Consider the following 23,736-nt stretch of genomic DNA (forward strand, 5'->3'; position numbering starts at 1 on the left):
AATAGCACATTAGTATATGATGAAGAGGAAAGAAACCATCAGAGGCCCAATAGGAAAGGAACTAATAAATCCAATAAAGACCAAAAACAAAGCAAAAGCTGGAATCAGTACATTTTAAAGATTTTTTGAAAATAAATCCCCATATGAGATGACTGAGATATTTTCTGCCAATAACATAATTAAATAAGATAATCTCAGCAGGAACATGTTTGTTTAGACATAACTTTCTCCTTAAAAGAGATTTCATCTCATTCTTGGAACTTCAACTGTACAAATAGTTTGCCTCTGTTTTTATAGTTGGACAAGTTAAAGCTCCTACAGGGCCTGGCCTGTGTGATAATTTATGACTTCTCTATTCCTAGACTAATGTCCGCCCCTCAAAAGAGGCATGTATTAACTGCTATTCAAATTAGCAGTTCTGTAAGGCAGTTCGTTATAAAACTATTTCTCCCTTCAGACTCAACCTATTTCTATTCCTCTTTCCACTACTCAACTAGATTGAAAATAACAGAATTCTTTGACTCCTTACCTTCCTTCCATCCTCATAGCAAATTAATTACCAGTTCCTGTGAATTTATTTTTCACCACCTCCCTGTATTTGTTTCTTCTTTACTAATTCTTTTTGTCAGTTGTGGGTCTTGAACTCCAGGCTTCGGTGCTATCCCTGTGCTTTTTAGTTCAAGGGTAGTGCTCTACCACTTGAGCTACAGTGCCACTTCTTTTAGTAATTCTTATAATTCTTGTTCAAATTCTCTGTTCATGTTCAAATATTATCCTTAACAGTATTCTTCCAGTCTTGAGTTTTTCTTCAGGCATATTTTCATTAAGTCATTTGTCCTAAAACATTGATTTTATTTCCTTTGCCCTAAAATGTTTGGATCTCTATCCCAGATTTACACAAGTTCTCCATAATGTACACACACACAATTTGTAGAAGATGTATCTTGTAGTCTCTGTCTATCAATTTTCTGTCTATGCAATGACTGACTTTGCCATTCCTTGAATGTGCCTTTGCTTCTTTTCTTCTGCTGTGTTATTTCAGGTTATGGAACTCCTTTGTATCCTAGTCTTACCTCTGAACATCCTAAGGTTCAATGGTACCCCAAAGTATATCTGTAGGCCTTCTCACTACTTCCCACAATATTCTTAGGCTATTACAAAATGATGCATTCAGTATATGGTATATACTAGAAGATGGATTGGTGAAATATGCATGATTAAAAACAAAATATCCTCCAAGCCATTATTTTTTTTGGGGGGGGTCCAGTCGTGGGGCCTGAACTCTGGGTCTGGGCGCTGTCCCTCAGCTCTTCAGCTCAAGGCTAGCGCTCTACCATTTGAGCCACAGCACCACTTCTGGCTTTTTTCTTTTTGCTTATATGGTGCTGAGGAATTGAACCCAGGGCTTCCGGCATGCAAGGCAAGTGCTCTACCACTGAGCCACCTTCCCAGCCCCCTCCAAGCCATTATTAAACATATAGTTGCATTCAGGCTGACAACCCATCTCAAACTTCATAGAAATTGACAGTGCACTTAATGCCTGTTAAAATCTGGAAGAAACAATACCTTTTTTCCCCCTTTCCATTAGCAACAACAAAAAAAAGTTGGTGTGATTTGCACTTAGAACATCTTTTATTCAACAAAGTACATTTTTTAATTATGAAAATTTCTCTTTTCATGTGCAGTCTCAGATAAGCTCTTTTTGTCATTAATTTTAGATTCATACCCAATTGGGAGCATAAAAGCAATGACTTTACAGATCTAACTTTTATTTCATGAGCAGTATGAGTGTTGATGGATTTATGAAGCATTTATTTTGTACTTTTCAACCAAGTTGCATCTTTAGAGAAAGCTAGGAGAGCTGTGGACACATATTTTCTTTTTCTTCCAAATGATAAGTGACAGTTAGTGGTGGGGGAAAAAACTAGAAAGAACATGTCTAAGATAGGTAAAAGGAGAGACTTGCCTAAATGTAAATGCTGTTCTACACTTTAAAAGGTTGTTCTTAGGTTGGATTTTGTTTTGCAAACAGACAAAAGAACCAGCAGGGCTCAGGAAGGTTTTGTTTTGTGCCCAAGGTTGGGGGCAAGAATTTGAAAAGGATCAGTGAATCAGATGTAATATGGGCTCTGTCTGAGCTACCCAATCTCTGTTTTGCTGATGGTCAGTATTTCAGTTATAAAAAGCTGCGTAGGCATTTCCGTCAGCTCAAAAGAACTTTATCCCTGTTTTCATTCTGACATACCTATTATGACTTTGTTCACTAAGCAGAAGGAATTCTGGGAAATGGAAAGTTAATGGCATGTTTTTAGTAAGAAGCTATGGGTGTATCCTCACGGAGAAATTAAAGAACCAAGCAGAGTTGTGTGTTTTCCTTTCAGGTTAGTAAAAAATAAAAAAAAAACAATAAAATACTGTGTTATTCATTCCTTTAATATAGTGAGTTATCATGGAAAACAAAGCATAAAATAAGTAGGCTTATGTACAAAATACTCTTCCTATTTTGGGCAGTGAATCTAATGATTCTATGAATTTCCGTTACTCTAAAAATGAAAATAAGGCATAAGCAACAAAACTACAAATTCTATGATTGTGGTGGTCAGGATTTAGAAACAAATGCTGAAGAGCTGTATTTTTTTTTTCTTGGCCTTCTTTAGAGTTCTAGGCTTAGAGAGTTGCATGTGTGCATTTTAAAACAAAGTACACATTTTTCAATCTGCTGGTAATAGTAAGAAGCTAACAAAATTTAGGCATTTGCATGCATACTGCAGGTAAGTTAACTTTGTGATGAAGTTTATGCTTTTTGTGATGATTTCATTTGATGTCACAAAAAGTCACTATTTTAGCATCTGAATTTCTTGTCCTAACCTCCTTCGACCTCATCTTTTTGTGTTCCAGTACTGGGGCTTGAATACAGAGCCTGAAAATTGGGCTTTGGCTTTTCCTCTGAAAGCTGGTGCTCTATCGGTGGAGCCACAGCTCCACTTCTGGCTTTTTGGTAGTTTATTGGAATCAATAGTCTCATCACTTTTCTGCTCCAGCTGTCTTCAAACCTTGATCCTCAGAGCCTTTGGCAGCTGGGACATGATCTTCATCTTAATTTACATATTTGCTAGAGAAAATTTTCAGATTACATTGTGCCATTTTGATGGTGCATGTCAGATTCACATTTGTATTCTCAGCTCTTGTGCAGTGCCTACTCTGAGTATACATATTCAGTATGGAAGGAAGTAGGTAGCCAGATTGTGCCATAGGTAGAAAAGGGAACTTTCCATTTTAATGGAAAATATTATCAATATCTCTTTAAATTTTAGTTTCAAAGTCTTAATTTTTATAAATTTAATTTATTTTAAGTGGGATTAACCTATATTTTAGCTGCCTTATACATATGCTGAAGATTAAGAATGTGTTATAAATGTCTTTCATTTTAAGTATCTGCTTTGGGTTTAGGAAATTTTCCCTTTAAAAGAAGTTAAGCTAAATAGCCCTCGAATAAGAGTGAATCATATTTAAATGAGAAGCCTGTGATAAAATAAAGTAACTTTGAAAGTCTGAAGAATGAGCATTAACCTCATTAATTTTATAGAAGTCTGTCTAACACCTAGGGGTTTGAAACTGCCTAGAAAAATAATAAGGTATTCAGCAAAGTTGCTTGTGTTATAGTCTAAAAGATAGTCCATGAAAGAATTGTGGAAAGTGATATGTGTGGATAAAATAGACAGTTAAAGTAAATGACTTTGAATCTGAGAAAAGGAATACTGCTCCTTAGCACCTCAAACTCATAAAATCCAATGTACATGTGTGAAAATGGAGCTAGGTAAATTGAGGGAGTAGATGGGATTGGGAGAGATGGAGGAGAATGTTGAGAGTGGCGACATTGATCAGGATACATTGTACTCACAAGCTGACATATTGAATTGAAACCCCTTGGTATAACTATTAAGGATATGCATTTTTAATTAAAAAAAACTTGCAGTGGGATATCTGTGTTCCACCATTACAATAAGAAAGCTCAATACCTGATGGTTCTTTTCATAACACATACTGAGTTTATATAATTGGAATCTCTTAGAAAATAATGTCACATAAAATTAAAGAAATACATTTTCTGTTGTCTCCCAAAACTGAATTCATTTTCTTGCCATATATCTCTCAAGCAGTTTTGGATGTCTCTAGGTTACTTTCCTGGATCTTATTGATTCTGAGAAATGATAAATAGATTCTTAGGGATCTCAAAGCCATATTTTATTTTGCATTTACATCTTTTTTGTGTTCCTTTTGTTAAAGAACTGCGTTATCAGAGAAGTTTAAGTTTGACCTTTTCAATTTGACATCCACTGTGTTAAAAAGCATTGGGGCACAGAGTGTGCAGCTTCCAGTATGGGGTAGTCTCATTTGATTTTGTGACACTCAGTGCTGAAATGACTGAAATATATTTCATGCACAAAGGTGAGTAAGAAAGTTTGTTTCAAGCAGAATATCTTGAGTTTCTTCTACTTTTTGTGATGGCATGTGAATATTAACAAAAGAAAAGCACCCAGATTATAAATTACAATTCATTAGTGTATATAGAATTTTAACTTATTAGAATGAAGAGTGACAATTCAATAAAGGCCATGGTTTTTATTACTGTAGTAATTATTGTCCTTTTGTCTATATTTGGATGTGATATTCGGGTTTTAAATTTGCCAGAGATGTTACAGTCTTTTAAAGGCTATATAAAATATATTTAAAATAATTTTACTCCTGTAAATTTTGCTTGTGTTTTGCCTCAGAAAAAAGTCACTGTATTCCTCCTAAGGTTTTCTCAAAAACGAATCAGAGAAATAAACTTTTAGCAAAACTATCATCTCGGGAATATCGCAGTGCATCATTTTCTTTTTTTTTGGTCAGTCATGGGGACCTGAACTCTGGGCCTAGGCTCTGTCCCTCAGCTCTTCAACCCAAGGCTTGAGCTCTACCACTTGAGCCACAGTGCCACTTCTGACTTTTTCTGCTTATATGGTGCTAAGGAATCGAACTCCAGGACTCATGCATGCAAGGCAAGCACTCTACTTCGATTCCCTCCTACTAATGCTAGAGAGGGGAAGACCAAAGCTGTTCAGAGATTATTCTGTATCAGTGGAACTAGAACAAGAACTGAGTTTAATTTTTTGGGCAATAAACAGGAATGAAACGATTATGATCTTATTAACAATGCAACACAACTTTTTTTTTTCTTTTTTTTTGGGTCCGGTCATGGGGCCTGAACTCTGGGCCTGGGTGCTGTCCTCAGCTCAGCTCTTCAGCTCAAGGCTAGTGCTCTACCACTTGAGCCACAATGCCACTTCTGGCTTTTTTCTTTTTGCTTATGGGGTTCTGAGGAATCAAACCCAGGGCCTCATGCATGCAAGGCAAGCGCTCTACCACTGAGCCACCTTCCCAGCCCCAATGCAACTTTTTCTAACTTAGAAAAAGCATGCAGCTGTACTAGACTAGTTGAGGAATGTGGTTCAATTGAGTAAGAAATGGTACTGGCTTATTAAAGAGAACTAATAAAATACAGGAGATCAGAATTGGCCTTTACACAGAGAAATTGTAAGTATCTTTTACCATTTCTTATTCCTTTGTTTCATTAGATAATAGTGTACTTTAAATTAAAATGTATATTTAGTACCTCTGTTGGCTAGAATGTAATTTGTGTGATAAGTGACTGTTACATAATGAATCTGATTTTTCTGTGTGATATGTGAAATTATCTCACTTTTTATAGTCTTACCATTCAAAAGTTGTGTATTTTTAAAAAAGAATTTGTGGTTAAAATGTACCAGTAATGACTTTCCTGCTTTTTTTCAAAAATAAAAATCCTACAGTACTGCAGAAGCATTTAAACTTTAACTCTTAATCTTACTATTAAATATGCAAGATACATACACATACACACATTCTTACATTCTGTAAACCAATTCGTGTACATCAGTAATAAGATAATTAGCTTGGCCCTATCTTGGCATTATTTTCTTTTAATCCGGTGGATCTCAGTTTACCTGGAGAGTGCTTCTCTTAATGAGGTGCTTTAGTGTATAAAAACCCCACACCTACAAAAATAAAGTGTCCTAAAAAACCAATGCCAAAAATTATGCCCTAGAGAAAAAAATCTTCTTAAATCCTCATCATTAACAAAGGCATCAGGTAAGGAAAACTATTTTGTTGATGCAGCACTGTCCATTTTGTAGGTACTGATACCTCTCCATATTGACTCTCACGGCTCTGCTTCCCCGGGTTGGTTTCTTCATTCTGAGGCTTTTCTCTTGATACTCATATCCAAAACCAGCTTCATTTCTCTTTCAAGCTCTTCCTGCTCCGCTCTTCCTCTACCACCCCTCTTCCTCCTTTCATTCCTCTTTTTCTTTATTCTTTTAACTCAGTGTACTTCCTTTTTATTGCTGTATATTTGGCCTACTCTATCATGTCATACAACCTAAAAGTCTTTATAATTTGAGTTTTAAGTAAAGCAATCAAATTCAATTATTGTGACATTGTTTCTCTTAAGCTGTGTGTATTCATGTTTCTCTCATTGTCTCAGTTACTCAAATCTATTATTTGCTTATATTTGGATGCTTCTGGAATTTATCTATTGTGTATTTTCTTTTTTTTTTGCTTGTTTTAAGAGCTTTTGGCATGTTATCTTAAAATGTTAGTATTGCTTGGTCTTTTGGTAAAAAGACATAATTCAGACTCATCTTTTTATTGTATCTACTTACGAGGACACAATAAGGATATTGTTTTAGCTTAGCTTGATTTATTGCAGCTAATATACAGATTGGGAAATGGGAAATTGGATGCAAATAGCACATGCACAAGATATCTGTTCTGACATCATCCTAGCAATGTCATGAAAAGAAGCCATTAATAGGTGATTGTGTACTACAATGGGTAAATTAAATACAAAAAAATCAGCTTACCTCTGTAAAATTTAAGGTTAGTTTGGCCCTTCCAATTATACCTAAAAGCTGGACTAAATGCCATGGTGCATGGGGCAGGCAGGGTGGGATTAATTCTCCTCAACAGAACACTAATGTACTTAAGATGTTTTCCAGATAAATCACATGATGTAGAGCTGGAGCTATGTGAGATGGTCATAATGTTACAGTGTGTGACAATTAATCCCATTCACTTCAATATAATTAACGAGAATTGTGAGATGGGAATGTAATCATTTCTCCAAGAGGAAATGTCACTCCATTACTGTGGATAAGGCTTATTATTGTTAGTTGAAGAAGCAGATTTTTTGAAGCAGCAGCTATTAAAATTGCTGAGTTGTTGGTGTTCACAGTGGTAGATGTTCACTTTGAGTAATGTAAAAGGAGGCAATATTTTGGAGAGGAATTTGGCTTTCCTGTCCAAAAATTGATATTTTGATGGGAACACATTTACAGGACATCATAACTATAAATTTATAAACATAATTTCTGAATGTAACTAACTGTCTTTAAAAGAAAGCATTGCTGAAGGAATGAGTGGGTTTGGGAGGGATGGCGGAGAAGGATGAACATGGTGACATTGATCAAAATGCTTTGCAGTCAAAAACTGACTCTGTTCCACTACATAAGGATAAAAAAGCATAAATAAACTAAAACTAAATAAAAAAGGAAAAAGCATCACAAACGTTTAGATACATGGCAAATCAGATAATCTGTAATTATTATGATGATCACTCTTAAAAATTTTAAATCTATGCTAACAGTGAGGGCTCGCTATTATAGTAATCTTAGTGCCCTATAAAATGAGGCTAGGAGATCTCACGATTGAGAGCAGCCTGGGTTGCATAGAGACCTAAATTAAAATTAAAAAAAAATAAAACTCACGATCAGTGCCCAAGCCCTGAGTTCAAGCTCCAGGACTGGAAGAACTTCTACCCACATGCACACCCACAAGAAAGAATTGTAAAACAAATCCCTCACAGAGATCACAATTATGGGGAAATTTAAAAAATGAAAATAAGAGAAATAATGCACATAATGCACATGCAATGCACCATAAACTGCTTACTGAAGTTTCTCTGTAACTGTTCTGGATCACAGGGAGTTGAACTGGATCTGAAAAATATTATCACTTTAGGTTGTTTATACAATGCCTTCTGCTACTAGATTAGCTTACTAGGGTTTAGGAAGGTTGTGAATAAAGACAATCATAAGAAGGTGTACTGGGTTGCCATAGTTTTTATTCTAGATTATGTGATGATGTTTATTACTAGTAAAGTTATGAATTTATATCAGATCTGGTAATTTTCTTTTACTACATAAGTTCTATTGTGAATTCAGGGACTGTATGTGCTTCCTTTGAATAACTTCATTGCTTTTGTGAAAGAAACAGTAACACTCCTAAAAATCTGGAATCCTGCATATATTAAATTCTTAATATACATCATGCTGGTAATGTTCAGAACATGTACACTGTCTTTACAAGTAATAAAGTTTGAGGATTGCATTTGTTAAATGTTTATGGTTTGCTTTCGGTGAGAAGTCCAATGTTGCTACTTACAAAGTTCTTTCCAGCTGGGAGTGAGTTGATGTATCTTTGGAGGATTGGCAGTAAAAGCTGGGAATTCATTGTTTAACTGATGAGTTCTATACTATTATGACACATTTTTAAGAGCTATTTTGTACATGTTGTTATTTCTTCATATGTGATAATGATCTTTTTCTTTTGCTAGCAGGCAAATACATATTTCTTAAAATTTTGTAAGTGTTCACGATAAAAATTTGCACTTCTGTGTCTTATGGTTGGTTTTGTACATTAGAGTTCAGTAGTCAATACTCATTGCACTTAATGTGACAGCATATACTATGGGTAGCGCTAATTTGTGCAAAGAACAATCTGTGCTGTGTACTTGTCATTTTACTCACGTGTGTCCTTTGTGTCTTGGTGGAACCATAGTGGTGCACTCTGAAAACATATTTTGAGGTCACGTTGATTGAAAATGAAGCAAAGATTATTTTAGTTGTGTTATTATTTATTTTAGATTTTCCATCTTTTTCCAGTAGAATTTTCTTTGAAAACTTCAATAATTCACAATGCTTTGTTTTCAGTAAACTTAATTTTGAATTTTTTTCTTTGAAACTTAGCAAAAATCTGTTTTAAAATCAAGAATCTTTCTTTGTGGATATAAGCACCTTGAAATACACAGCTCACTTAAATAGAGTCAAATCTCCTATATTAATCTTCATGCAATGGGCAAAGGTTGTTTTACCACTTGTAATTTGCAAGAAAAATATTTAGAGATATTCATATTTCCATTTATTCTAATTTGTTAATGGATCAATAGTAGAGAGAAAGAGAATATATAATTCTACATGATCACTGACAATTTTATAAATTTGTAGCCATGCTCTGTTAAAAGAATGGGTCTTTATTAATTGAATTTCATAGCTGGGAGTTGTCTAGAGACAGGATATCAGTGAAGAAATGCTTAAAATCTTTTGACTTATTAAAATGTATATAAGAGAGAAAGTAGTTATCTTAACAGATTTATTGAGTTTAATGTATAAACTTTTGTTTATATCACTATTAGGCTATTGGAAATCTAAATTTCATAGTTTTTGGTATCAGTATCATGTTTCTACTCTCTCAGTTCCTGTTATTGGTTTTTTCCAATTTCATATCACAGAATACCATGGAATTTTATGTGTTTTTTATACTTGAGCCTTGTATACCTATACTACTTAAATATTACATGATTTCACCTTCATAGAAAAAGAAATCCTAACTATTCTACCAGATTTTTACAAAGTATCTAGGACATTACAATAATGTCTTTGTGGAGAAATATCAAGATCTTCAGAAATAAAAATTACTTGGAGTTTTATGAATTTGACCACAATAGGCTTAATTTCGACTTACTTGTTTATAGATAGGTCATCCTAATTTCCACACATTGAGAGAATAACAGTTATCACTAATTACAGAAGCATTATTAGATGTGATAATTAAACATGTACTATAGCAATAGTTCCACCAGTTTCCTGTCAGCCTACTGTGGGTGGGTTGACTCACAGGGTAGAGAACTCTCCACGGGGTCACTCACTCATCCCCAGACTTGATCTTATCTTACCTCCCTCTGGCATGTTGTTTCATAATTACCACTGCAGGGGACTAGAGCAGCAACTCATTCTGCTGGGAATAGATAGGTGTCATGTCAACCCTTAGGTTAGTGATCTTGCCTAATGTCCAGGGCTACGTGAAACTGTTCTGACTGTCCAGGGTCAGGGAGGAACGTTGAAGAGACACACTTGAATATTTCTGCTGCCTGTATAGGGCATATTTCAACACTGTGTCAAACAGATCTGTGTATCCTACTCAGAATACTATGATTGGGACACAAGTAAGCCACCAATACAGTTTCACCTGGACTGTTTTCAGGGTTTTTTTTGTTTTTTGTTTTGTTTTTTAATTGTAAAGTTAACAGTAAAGATGACAGAGGGGTTACAGTTACATGGGTAAGTTATTGAGTACCTTTCCATCGAGCATTATTACCCCCTCCTTTGTTTTTCCTCTACCATCCCTTCCCTCCCCACTTCCCTGCCTCCCCAGAAGTTGTAAAGTTCATTTTCAACATAGTGTTTTGTACATCTGATTATTACAGTGGGTCAGCTTGTATCCTTCTTTCAGCATTCTGTTATTTACCTTCCCCTCCCAATTTAGAAAAATGAATATACAAGATGCAGGGCACCGGAATTAAATGCAGTGAAAAAAGGGGTTATACTATGGGGGGAAGAACATACAAAAGAAACAAAAAAATATCAAATAATACATTAAAAACAACAGCAAGAAAGATAAAACCTCTTGTGTCCCAATCTTGGGTTAATTTCACTTAACATTATCCTATATGGTCAATGTACATAGCTTTTGACCTTTTCTTCTTGTCTGGTAAGATTATCCTAGATGTATACTAGTTATTGCAAATAAGGTAAACTGTCGCTATAACCAAGAAATCCAATAACAACAGCTGCTGGAGGGGATATGGCCAAAAGGGAAACCCTACTGCGTTGTTGGTGGGAGTGTAAACTTGTTCAACCACTTTGGAAAGCAGGATGAAGGTTCCTCAAAAGACTACGCATAGAGCTCCCCTATGATCTAGCAATCCCATTTCTGGGCATTAACCCAAACCATCACAAACAAGGCCATACTAAAGCTACCAGCATAACTGTGTTTGTTATAACATTATTCACCATAGCTAAGATGTGGAACAAACTCAGATGCTCCTCAGTAGATGAATGGATCAAGAAAATGTGGTGTGTATATATACATATATATATATATGTGTGTATATATATATATATATATATACACACACACACATATACATGCAACACACACACACACAAAATGGAATTCTATGCCTCCATCAGAAAGAGTGACACCACTCCATTTGTTAGGAAATAGAAAGACTTGGAAAAAATTATATTAAGTGAAGTAAGCCAAGCCCAAAGAAACATAGGTCCCATGATTTCCCTTATTTGCAATAACTGTTTGTGTTTTTTTAAGCTGGTTACGCTAGAATAAGTTAAAAAAAACACAAATGGCTCACATTGCATTTCTACTGGACACATACATTTTATATCTACTGCACACAACTGTCCTCTGGGCTGTCCATGTACAGCTCCATGTTCTGAGAGGTGAGAAAAATGACCAAATATAGAAGAAGATCCCTGATGTGGTACAAAAGGGGTGATGAATTCAGACTGTTTATATCCTAACAAAGACCTGGTATACCTTCCCTGGCATCTCTTATATTCCAAGGTGATCCCTGAAATGCTCTCTATAATTAAACATACTTTCCACTTCCACTTGAATATTCACAGGACAGTACAAAAATTATTTGTTTTTTCATCCATTCTTGTATTTTGGTCCAAATTGCACTGTACATCCAGTTGGTAGACAAAAAGAGTTAAGTCCTTGAAAGCAAAAGAGTAGTAAAGTTGCAGTGTAAAAAGATTTTGGAAAACACTTTCATAGTCTTATATTCTGATCAGATTAAAAGCTTTGAGTTTATTTCTTGGCATCTAATCAAAGGTAGAAGAAAACATGGAATTACTTAGTAGAAAATGATGCATGGGTCAAACCAGCGTAACTAAAGACTACTATCATGTGAGCACTTCTCTATAATTTAGGTTTCACAGAATAACCCATCTCTTCCCTCCCTCCCTCCCTTCTTCCCTTTTCCCTCCCTCCCTCTTTTCCTTCCTTCCTTCCTTCCTCCCTCTCCCTCCCTCCCTCTCTCCTTCCTTCCTTCCTTCCTTGTTCTCTCTCTCCTAGCTCTCTCTCTCTCCCCTAGCGCTCTCTATCCTCTCTCTCTTTCTCTTTTTTTTCTGTTGGTACTTTTGGTTTGAACTCAGGAGCTCATGTGTGCTGCAAAGCTTTCTCTCATATGTCTCCAACCCTTTCTACTCTGGATATTTTTGAGGTAGGATCTTGTTTTCTGCCTAGGTGATATTCTTCCAATCTCAGCCTCCCACATAGCTAGGATGGCAGGCATATGTCACTTTCCTCAGCTAGTTGAGATGAGTGATGTGAATAGCACTTGACACTGTGCTCAGCTATTAGTTGCGATGGGCTTTTGCAAACTTTTGACCTAGTCTGCTTTCAACCTGTGGATAAAATTATTACAAGGCATGAACCACCAGTACTTAAGCTCTTAGTTTTTTATAAATCCATTTATTAGCTTTGAATCACTCGAAACCAGCCCACCCAATGGGTATAATACTGCTTAGGAAATAGAATAATGATTTCTTCAGATTGGAGTTTATGTGCAATTAGACCTTTTAAAACTGAAAACAATAAACACTATATTATCAAAGAGTAATAATTATATTTGAATACTTTTTATGGCTTGCTCTGAAATACTGCATTTGGAAGGCTTTTTTAAATTTATTTTTTACAAAAAATATTTTTTATTATTTTCTATCGTTTTTTCTGATTTACAGACTCATGGGAGATATCTTCCATATTGCATCTACCCAGTTATCTCTCTGAACATAAGCTCTTCCGTGGACCACCAGCTAAACTTTTCTAGCTTTACTACCAAATCAAGTATTCTCACAACTATTTTACTGTCAGTGTTCTTAACTGAATTTGGATTTTATACAGGCATTAATTTTATTAAACTTTCCATTTAACTTGTTTATAATTTAATTATGCTCCTAATTTTTTATTATTCAATACACAAATAGAAAACATACTGATTTACATCCAATGTTTTTGTTTGCTATCTGAAAATTGTGTATTTTATTAATTTCAGTTAATTTTTTCTTTCCTCTCTTTTTTTTTTCTCCACCCCTTCTTTTGCTTTGAGTTTTTCTGATTGTATTTTAAGTGTAACAATTGAAGGCATTAGTCTTGGTAGAAATAAATAGTGTTTGTGTGTCATGGAATTAAAATGTTACATTATGTGAAATTTATACGAGTTTTTAAGAATATAATCCTTAGAATTAAATTAGTTCCTCTTGGAATAAATTTCCCTATATTGCTAAGGAATACAATAAGTTCCATAAATGACTGTTTTCTAAAAAATATTTTATTACCTAGAATCATTTTTAAAGTATCTATTTTACTTTATTTTGCCAGTCTTGGGGATGGAACTCAGGGCCTAGGTGCGTCTCTGAGCCTCTTCTACCACTTGAGCCATAGCACCACTTCTGGCTTTTTTTGTTTTTTTTGCACCATTTTTTGGAGATAAGAGTCTCAGGGACTTTCCTGCCCTGATTGGGTTTGAACCACAGTTCAAAATTCTCAGATCTCTGCCTCCTGAGTAGATGGGGTTACAGACATGAGCTACTGGCATCTGGCTAGGATTTATTTTAAGACATTTAAAATTACACATCATCTCAAAATACATTTATATACTTTATATGATACTACTCATTTATACAAAGATATTATTTACAAGCTGACTTTTCTGAAATTATACGTGCCCTCAACCTGGTCTGTCATTACATTTCATTTTATATGTGTTTACCATCTTAATTTAGGAGAGAATGAATCCCTTGAGAGTTCTTATAATACATCCTGCAGTGACCAAGATAGTAACTTAACAATATTAATATAGCAGTAATCCTATGAAATTGGATCTCCTGTGTCCTTATAGTTATTTTTACATCTGAGTTGAGCATATAAGCTATGTAAAAGTAATCAAATAAAGTTTATGCATTGCAGATTTGGGGGGGCACGATACCCCAAGATGGACATGTTAGCCTGAAGTAGTTTTGGACTCTTGAGTAAAAAGTAAGATAGTTCTTTTATATGATTGAGTGCAACACTGCATCATCCAAATTGAAAAGTCATTCACAATGTTTCATATTTAATAATACTTTGAGCTGAAATCTCTCCAATGTTTGAAGAATTCCTTATTTTAGCAGCCTACATATATTTCATGAGTAGTGAACTAAGAAGTAGGAGGGGAGCTAATGAGCCTGAATGAGGATGACATATACTTCATTTGCATGTAAGAAAATAGAAAAAATGATACCCTGTTGAAATTGTTTTGGGGGAATGAGATGAGGAGAATGATAGAGGGGAAAGGTTGACGGAGATATACTTTATACATATATGAAAGTGTCACAAGTGCGCTAAATTTTAGAAGTAAAAAAATAGTGTACCAAAAGCCAGTGAATCAGAAGCAATAGAAAGCGATCAACACATACAGAATACTGTCAGAACAGAAAATGTGGATGTCACATATCATAGTGATGAGATAACCAAAAGATTATTAAATTGAAAAGGTTATTGCATTTCAAAAACTTTAAGGCATTAGTAAATATGCTAGATAATTGGGCTAGATTGGATCCTTAGAGATGATAATTTATTCTGAAAAATAGAATAAGTTGTACATAACTCATGTATGCAATGAAACATGAATATTTTCAAACACAGTGTCGAGTAGATATTTCATGGTGCTCTTGCCCATATGGCATGAGGTACAAAGGGAATAACTAGTGTGAAAGTGATAAACATTCAGAGTTTATTGCATTCACATTAAATCTCTTGTATATAAAATTTTACTCATAAATCTTAAATCCTACATGAATTGATATTAAATATCAATAAATGGTTACAGCTCTATCCAAAGATGCGAGATTGGAATATCATTTTTACTGATATGTACCGTGGCATACAGGCTTTCTAAAAGATGGGTTTCCATCCCAGATGTATCAGGTAATAGAAAAATAGATTCTGTGTTTGAATTGTAACTTACTGCATATTTGTCAATGGAGAATTATTTTCTTGAAAACAGAGCTTACTTATTCTGACATTTTGGAACATCTAATTGAAAACTGCAAAATCTTGTAATAAAAATATTGCACGTACAGCTGAAAGATTTGAGACAGAATTTCAGCTTTCAGAAAAGGTTAAAAGTGACTTATTGTGATGGATAGTGGCGTATTTCAAAACCTAAGGAAAATTTCATAAGACTGTTAGAGTAAAATCTGTGAGTGCTTAAGGTTAAGTTTCACACATTACTCTGAAATAATTACATTTGCACAAGAAACTTTATCATAAGATTTTTCAATGTGAAAAAAGAACATAAAATTTATAAACTTAAATTTATATAAACTTATTAAATTTAATAAATGTATCCTTTATTGCACATGACAAAGAATTTTGTCATTTGGAGAAAAAAAGATAAATATTACACTTTGATAAATCATATATGCTGTTCTTTGATGCCCCCTGCTTTGGGAGTATTTCATTAGCAGAGAATTATTAAATATTTTGATATTTTAGGTAGAGCACAACAGCTCATGCCTGTAATCCTAGCTAATTAGAGCTTAGAGGATCGTGATTCTAAACTAGCCCTGGCACAAAAGGTAGTGAGACTTCCATACCGTCAATAATCCAGGTGTCCACCAGTGATCTCCAGTAGGACCATCTTGGTTGAGGTAAGTCTTAGGCAAAGATGTAGGATCTTATGTGAAAAGTAATTAAGGCAAAAAAGGGGGGGGAGTGGGTGCTGGGAGATTGGCTCATATGGTAGAGTGTGTGTCTATGAAGTGCTTAGCCTGAGAGTTCAAATCTCAGTAGTGTTGAAAAAAATGATATTGCAGTAATAAAACTTCTCACAAAAGTCAGTGTTTCATGAACACAAGTTCAAATGTATCACTAAACACACACACACACAAATATATATATATATATATATATATATATATATATAATGTAATTCTATGCTTCCATCAGAAAAAATGACACCGCCCATTTGTAAGGAAATGGAAAGACTTGGAAAAAATCATATTAAGTGAAGTAAGCCAGACCCAAAGAAACATAGGTCCCATGGTTTCCCTTGCAATAATTAGTATACATCTAGGATAATCTTAGCAGATAAGCAGAGTAGTTCAATAGCTATGTATGTATGACCACATAAGATGATGCTAAATGTACTGAAACTGTTTTTGAATGGAAGTGAATCTGAATGGATCTAAAGAGATCCCGAAGACCTTCCAGCTACCAATGATTCAGGGGAAAGTATTTGTTTCTCCTACTGAAATTTGAGAAGGTAAGAGGATGATAAAAGGAAATCTAAGTATATTTTGGAAATCTATGAGTAAACCTATCATTTAGTAACCATTCTTATTTAAATCTAAACACTAGTCCTATCATTTTGGTAATTATTCTCTTTTATATCCTTGTACAAGTATTGTAAAATACCAACTATCAAGGCAGCTGCTCTTCCCTTTCTCACTCCTCTTTCCTCTCAGGTCTTCATTAACAGATTAATAAATATTAACAAATACTGCTCTGTGTCCGTGGAAGAACTTCTGTTATCATTGAATCTATTTCTGTTTTCCTAATGTACATTCAAAAATACAATATGGAAAAGGTCAAGAGATTATATTTAGATCTGAAAGTATTTTACAGTGTGTGTTTGTAATTGCTTCTAAATCTAGTGTGTTGCTTTACTGGAGCAAAATTTATAAACTATGTTCGAGTATTTTTGCATTTCCATTCATATTGTTTATGTGGTGTTATTAGCTGCTAGTACATTTAGTATATAAGATCTGAGGTTTCCTGTTAATAGTTATGTAAGGATATTATGGTTTTATGGTTACATTAATTTGAGGAATTGCTTTAAGAGTAAAAATGTACTTTAAAATAGTTATTTCACTGGTGTTTAATTTTATATTAATCATGCTAACCAAGTTTTATGTAGGCTAGAGCACAGTAAATACATATTATGGAAATAAACTGTGCAGTAATCTAATAAAATTTTCTTGCTTTCTATTATGCTTTTACCTCCAAAAACTATAGATTTGTTCCAAATTTGATAAATACTGTGGGTCAGGGTTATTTTTTTAGCTGACCAAGAAAATGCCTTTCCTTTTTTCTGATTTGTCAAAATTCTTTCGGTTATCTGAACACTTCTTCAAAATTAATATTTTAACCATAAGGAAAAACATCAGGGAAAGATGTTAGGCTACATTCTTTCATTTTAAAAAATACAATTTCAACTTCATTATATTTGATGAAATATTAGACTTTCATTAAGCTCAAAATTATTATTTCCATACTTGGAATACTTATACAAACTATTGATTCAATTATTTTACTCAGCTTCAACTAATACCAGCATGCAACAGTTCGCTGTAATGTCTAGGAAAGATAGGATGTTGACAAATGCCCATTCTTTTCAGATATCAGATAATACAACAGACCAAGTCATACGCTGTAAGGAATTGTTTTTATGGCTGCTTAAGTTATTAAACGTTGCTTTTTAAAACCAGTTTTATGTCTTATGAAGAATTAAAGAGATATCAAGAATTCCATGCGTGTCCCTTTCTCCCAGTTTTACCTGCTAAAGTATATTGCATTAGCTCACTACATATATTTCAACTGGTTAATAAATCACGATACATTATTGTTAAGTAAAGCTCATAATTTCAAATAGGGTTCATTCTATGTTTTGCATTTCAAGAGTTTTACCAACAAACATGACAATCTGCATCCAACATTATAATATACAGAACAGTTAATTGTCAAGGATATGGTATAATTCAAAATAAATATGCCTTCACCCTTTCTAAAACTCACATATTAACACAAAACTGCTTTCTGTTTTTTAAAATAAAAGTTGAATTTTTTTCATTTTCTTTTTCATCGTCAAGGTGATGTACAGAGGGGTTACATAGATAAGGTAATAAGTACATTTTCTTTATTTTACTACCTTTAGGAAAATTTTTGTTGTTGTTCTTGCTTACTGTCGGTATGAGGGCTTGAACTCAAGGACTAGGTACTGTCCCTTAACTTTTTTTGCCCCAAATTGGTACTCCACTGATTGCATTGCAAGGGTCCCAGGGACTTTCTTTCCCAGGCTGGCTTTGAACTTTGATCCTCAGAGCTCAGCTCTATAAGTATCTAGGATTACAGGCATGATCCACCAGTATCTGGCCTGGAAAAAGTTTTAATAATCAAACAGCTGGCCCCCAAAAACTAAGTAATTATTTTATAAGAGTCAAAGATATAAGATGTTCTCCAGAGAAACACTGGTTGCGTGGTTTTCTTCAGTTGTGGTAGCTAGAATGTGCCTGTACATCTACAAGTAAACACACTGGGTGGTAAGAAAGGGGTTACAACTGAATTAACTGCTATGAAATAGCCTTTGTGGAGAAGACAAATAGTATATTTTTTTAAAAAAAGATGAAGTCAAAGCCCAACAAAACAAATACCAGGAAACGGGTACTTGCAAGAGGAGAGGGTGGAATCAAGGGGGAGGGGTAGAAGAATGAATAGGGAAGAGAAGATAATACAGGCAAGAAATCATCATAGATACAGAACTGAGAACCATAAAGAAAGGGAGAGGCGGGTTGAAGAGGGGTAATGATGTTGAAGGGGTGACATTTCACTTCAAGATACATTGAACACATAAACTGTTTTGTTAAATTGCAAAAAGTTTAATATATAACCAAAAATTAAGTAAGGAAAGGAGTGGGTTGGGGGGGGGCGAGAATGTTGAAAGAGGTGACACTTTTGTACAACTACTTAAAGATAATAAAAATATTCAAAAAAAGATACATGATGTTTTGACTTACATTTTTCTATCTTCAAAGTTAAATTTGAAGTCTGCTTTTAATAAGTATGTGTACGATAATCTTATCAGAGGAGCAAAAAAAAAAAAAGCTATAAGATGATGCTAAGCGAAATAAATTCCAAGATAAGGACACAAGAGGTTTTTCTTTGTTATTGTTGTTTTTAATTTACTATGTGATTCTTTTGGTTTCTTTTATATGTTCTGCCCCTTATGGTATATTCCCTGTTGTCACTGTATTTGATTTTGGTACCCTGCATCTTGTATATACATTTATCTAATTTGGGGAGGGGAAGGGGAATAACAAAATGTTTAAACAAGAACACAGGATGACCCATTGCAACAATGACACTCACAAGACACTATTTTGAAAATGAACTTTACAACTTGGGGAGGAGGAATAGGGGTGGTGGGGAAGAGAAGTGATAGTAGGAGGAAAACAAAGGAGCAAGTAACAATGCTTGACAAGAAACGTACTCATTACCTTACTCATGTAACTGTTACCTCTCTGTACAGCATCTTTACAATAAAAATTTAAAAAGAAAAAAATAATTAAACCATGTCTCCTGGACATCTCCATTTGAGATCCATCTCTCTTTATTTTTAAAACAATTATTTTTTATAGAGGTGATTTATAGACGGGTTCCAGTTTTACATAAATCAGGTAGAGTATATTTCTTTTTTGACCTGTCACCACTTTCCTCACTCTCTCCCGTTCTTTTTCCTCTTTCTGTGTAGTTCCTTTGTAACATTCTGTGCCTTCTTACTTCTATTTTTAAATTGAGGCATTTTTAAGCTATATAAGTGAACATAATTTATTAATATGAACATATATTCATTGAATATACATTGGTGGTTTAACTAAGTTTCCCGTAACATAGCAGTTTCCCACCTTTGTTTTTACCATTAATATTTAAGATTCGATCTTAAAGCAAATCCTCTAGTATTGGTTTCAAAACTTGGTCCTGGAAAAGAGGCGAATGTTGTAAAAGTTGAGAAACTATTCATCTTGTCCCAAGGGAACAAGACAACAGGCAATAAACATAAATGAGATTCACAGATTGCCAATAGAAATTCTTAGGAATTTTAATTTATGTGACTATATAGTATTAATACATGGAAGCCGGTCTCTTTAAGCCAGGTACTACATATAGAGTATTTCACCATGTCCACGTAATTAGGACTCATATGCACTGAGAACTTCTTTAAGGTAAAGATTCTCTAGCTCAGTACCCATGGCTTATGCCTATAATCCTAGGTACTCAGGAGGCTGAGATTTGAAAAGCAAGGTTCAAAGCCACCTCAGGACTGAAAGTCTGTGGGAGTAAAAAGTAGAGCTGTGGCTCAAGTGATAGAGTACTAGCCTTGAGTGAAATAGATAAGGGGCAGTGCCCAGGCCCCAGTACTAGCAATAAACAAGCAAAATGAAATCAAATAGTGAGGATTCTTATACTGCTTGGCTGCTAAGGGGAATTATATAATTTCATACAGGTCTTTCAGCTAAATAGGGCTGGGAAAATAGCTCATGGCAGAAAATGTACTTAGCCCATATAAAGTACTGTGTTTGATCTACAGCACAAATTAATTAAATTATTGGAATAATATCCAGATATGTGCTTATTTTAATATTAACACAAATGAGTGTTAGCCTTTGTGTCTGAAACTCAAGAAAATGTAACCACATATATTAAATTTATGTTGCTTATGCATTACAGGAAAGGGGGAAACAGCTCACTGACCTTTTCACAACTTCCTTCGAATTGCTTTTTGCAGTGTCAAACTCTCTGAAATCAGCTTCATCTCATTCAGAGGCTATGAAGTGACACTGTGGAAAAAGCACATTTTTTTTTAGTTCCTTGCAAATGCTTTTTTTTACAAGTCTCCTTTCCCTTCATTAAACACTTTAACACCTGAATACAAATAGGTAACTGAGTGCCAGATTAACAGAACAGTTACACCCACCATAACCTCTTCGCATCTGAGAGCTCTCCAACTACTGCCCTCTGTTGGATATTGTGGGAATATTCCCATTTAATATACTCTTTACCATGATGCTCTTAGCGGTTGAAATTGGCATTATTCTCTTCATCAGATTTTATCAGGCCTCTTTTGTCACTTCTTTAATTTTATTGTCATATTGTAGGCTTCAAGAATCATAGTTTAGTTGGATTCTTTTTATACCTGCTTTTTTATGTGCAAGTTCCAGAACTGAAGCTTAAACTCTGGGCCTTGGGCTCTCACTCAGCAATTCCTCCCCCCACCCCCCACAGCTGACCTTGCCTCTGGTTCTATCTTTATGATGGTTAATTGGAGATAAGAGTCTCAGAACTTGTCTACCTGGGTTGGCTTCAAACTGCAAATCTTCAGATCTCAGCCTCCTTAGTAACTAGGATTATATGTGTGGGCCATAGGCTCACACCACTTTTTCTGTCACCAACTGAAATGAAACAATTGTCACGATAAGAGTTTCCATTCTTCACTGAGAACAGATGTGTTGAAGCTTAAGGTAATAGTAAGATGGAAACATATAACGTAACATTAATTGTCTTGTGCAGTGCCTGGAAATCAACAGATATTCGTTTAGTTTCTTCGACTACCAACAACTTGCTACAAAGTCTGATTCTTTGAAATATCTGGGCTTGTTGGTTGGTGGGTCTGTCTGTTGGTTACTTGATTTATTGGCTTTTATTGCTGAGTGTTGCTATAGCAAGCTATAGATGCTTCTAACTTTCCAGTCTGTTTTTTTTTTAAGTTGGAAGGAAGGTATTAATGGATATTTAATGATCATTTACACTATCCATGTTGGTGTTAGGTGTCTTAGGAGACAAAGAAACCAAAATTTGCTGTCAAGAAACCAAAACGAATTTACTGTCTATTTGGGGAGAGGAGATCTAGCCACATGAAATCACTTACACATAAGAATTACTTATTATAATTGCTACAAAGAAACCATGTTAGTGTGTGTAGAGGGACAGGAAATGTAGAAAACTAAACTGAGAAATAAAGAATAGTCTCAGAAAATGAGGTTAGAGGGTGGCATCTTCTGTTGGGCATCTTGGTGAGGTCTTCTCTTCAGAATGCTGGCCTGATTGTAGGGCTGCAATATGAAATGTGGGAAGATGTCCCCATCTAGGTCATGAGTGTGGGTTTTGATGAAGAGGGGGATGGCTGTGAAAACTGGAAGAGCGGAAGTAATCAAGAATTAGGAAACCCTTCTATACTGGCTACTATACTGTACTGTATTACTAGTTTTAAGCAGGGAAGAGAAAAATCTCAGCAGAGATTTCCTTTAGCAGTGGGTGCTATCATCATTCAGTGGTGAGAAGACCACTCAGGAGCAGGTTGTAAAATATGTAGATTGGTGAAGAATAGCATTGAAGTGGTAATATTTAATGAGGAAGTGCAGAAGACCTTATAGATTTGTTGATTCAGTTTAAATATTATGAATTCCTTTGGTGACACAACAGAAGGTATTTTATGATAAAAATGACAAAAATGTATCATTTAGACTTGCAAGACTTTTATTTTCATCTTGTTGTGTCTAATAGAAAAAACAAGCAGTAGGTGCTATTGTTCTCTTAAAAGGATTCTCTTTATTTCCAAAAATTAAAGTCACATAGTATGGAAGATGGAGCAATCTTTTGAATAAATCTACTCCAAGGACAAGAGTTTTGATTTAGCACAATTTAGTTGGCGATAACATATATTTCCGTTTTAAACTGATCAAAATCTGAAGGATGATGTATGTAACATTATGTGGAAAATAATATATTCAATAGCTAAAGTATTTTATTACTTCTGTCTAGGATTTCATAGCTACTAAAAGAAATAGTTCTGTGTGTGTGTGTGTGTGTGTGTGTGTGTGTTATTTGGTGTGCTCCTGTGTATGTCACAGTGAATTTATTTTATTTTTTTCCCACAGTGACTTTATTTTAATAAAATAAAAGAACTATCATTAATTTTGTGGAAAGGGTAAGGGATTTTAAAAGCTTTACTTAGATCCTGGAGAAATGAAGAAGGTGTATATGACTGTATTTTGTAATGTGAACATATTAATTGCTTTACAAAGTATATACCATACAATTGTAGTCACAATGCAATATCAGCTGTTTATGGAAATGAACAATTACTTTTTATTTGATCATTTATGAATTTTCTCAAAAAGTGAGTAAAGGCTGCTAAGGAAATAATCTTCCATAAAGAGCATTTTTATTTTTGTTTTGCTTATTCTACATCCATAATTACATATCTATCATACATTCATATATAGAGGATTTAATTTTTATTGTCTGTTGACACATAAACTAGTTGAGACTGAATTTAAGAAAGAACCAAATTTTCCAATCTTAAATTAATGCATGTGAAATGAAGATAATGCACTGAAATCATTTTTATCTTTCATTCAGATTCTGGGAGCCATCCCTTAGCTTTTTTGCTTTACCACTTCACTTTACTACTTCAGCCACAGCTCTAATTGGCTTTTTGTAGATAAAGAGGTTTACCGATATTCCTGCTTGGGCAGGTTTTGAACTACAAACTCAGATTCAGCCTTCAGAGTAGCAAGAATTATAGGCATGAGCTACTGGCACCTGGCATGTATTCCTCATTCTAAGTCACAGAATTTTTCTTTTTAGATTAAACTTTTTCTTTTCAAGCCAGTTATCAGTGGCTCATGCCTA

General features: G+C 34.5%; 1 protein-coding gene across 1 annotated transcript in view; it reads left to right on the plus strand.

The window, feature by feature from the left end:
- Cdh2 (cadherin 2, type 1, N-cadherin (neuronal)) overlaps positions 1-23,736 on the plus strand; it is a 203,946-nt gene that overhangs the window by 114,110 nt on the left and 66,100 nt on the right. The gene's annotated exons all lie outside the window — the stretch shown is intronic.

This window comes from Dipodomys ordii, unplaced genomic scaffold (assembly GCF_000151885.1).
Source record: "Dipodomys ordii isolate 6190 unplaced genomic scaffold, Dord_2.0 Scaffold25, whole genome shotgun sequence".
Lineage (NCBI taxonomy): Eukaryota > Metazoa > Chordata > Mammalia > Rodentia > Heteromyidae > Dipodomys > Dipodomys ordii.